This window comes from Vulpes lagopus, chromosome 8, assembly GCF_018345385.1.
Source record: "Vulpes lagopus strain Blue_001 chromosome 8, ASM1834538v1, whole genome shotgun sequence".
NCBI classification, from domain to species: Eukaryota; Metazoa; Chordata; class Mammalia; order Carnivora; family Canidae; genus Vulpes; species Vulpes lagopus.
Genome location: NC_054831.1, coordinates 43,899,579 through 43,900,577, shown reverse-complemented (window position 1 = coordinate 43,900,577; position 999 = coordinate 43,899,579). Strand labels below are relative to the sequence as shown.

The following is a 999-nucleotide window of genomic DNA, read 5'->3' as shown; positions in this document are numbered from 1 at the left end:
AAAAAAGATGTATTGCATCCCCACTATATGCTGCGAACACAAGACAAATGGCCTTCACTGTCTGTTCCACAAGCAGCTCACAGTAGAGAATGAAGCAGATACAACCATGAAGGGATGGATGAATATCAGAGTGAATGGATACAAGCTGTAAGCAAGGTGTCATCATGTGCCAGGAAGTGACTGGCTGTGCAAATGTGTAGATGGGGCAGCGAGTCAATGAAGATTTTTAAAAGAATATAGATGACAGCTGAGCTGGACTTATCTATTCTTTCAGTAAATATTTGTTGAGCCCCAGCTGTGTGTCAGGACTGGGCAAAGCAGTGAACACATAGGAGAAGATGAAATTCTTGGCCTTGTGGAGCATACTGTAAAGAGGTAAAGAAAAAGCTAAGATAATTTCTGACTGTGACAAGAGCTAAGGTGGAAGTTAAAGAATGATGTGATAGACAGTGACTGGACTGGGGGTGCAGGGCCACTTTAAACCGGATGACAAGAATCACCTCGGTCAAGGTTACATCTGAGCTGATATTTGAAGGCTGGGAAAGAGTCAGGTGCATGAGAGTAGAGGTCCTCAGGAGTGGCAAGAGGGTAGGGTGGGGGAGAGCTCCAAGAAAAGAGAATGGCAGGTAAAAAGGCTCTGAGGCAGAACAAGCTTGGTTGTTAGGGCAGGGGCAGAGAGGTAGAAAATGAGATGTGAGCAGAAAGGAGGGCCAGGTCACATAGAGCAGTGGGGCTATGGTAGGAGTTTGGGTTTTATTCCAAGTGCAGTGGGAAGCCACTGAGGCATTAAGGTGGGGATGGAAGTGATATAATCAGATCTACAATTTTTTTTTAAAATATTAGTATCTGTGGAAATAATTATTAGAGCAGCAAAACCTGTTAAAAGGCTCTGGTTATGCTTGCTCTGGCAGCACATAAACTAAAACTGGAACAATAGAGAGATTATCATGGCCTCTGTCCAAAAGTGATAGGCAAATTTGTAAATCATTTCATACTTCT

General features: G+C 43.3%; 1 pseudogene; it reads left to right on the top strand.

Moving 5' to 3' along the window:
• Window positions 1-899: 899 nt before the first annotated feature.
• LOC121498343 lies at window positions 900-999 on the top strand (annotated as a pseudogene).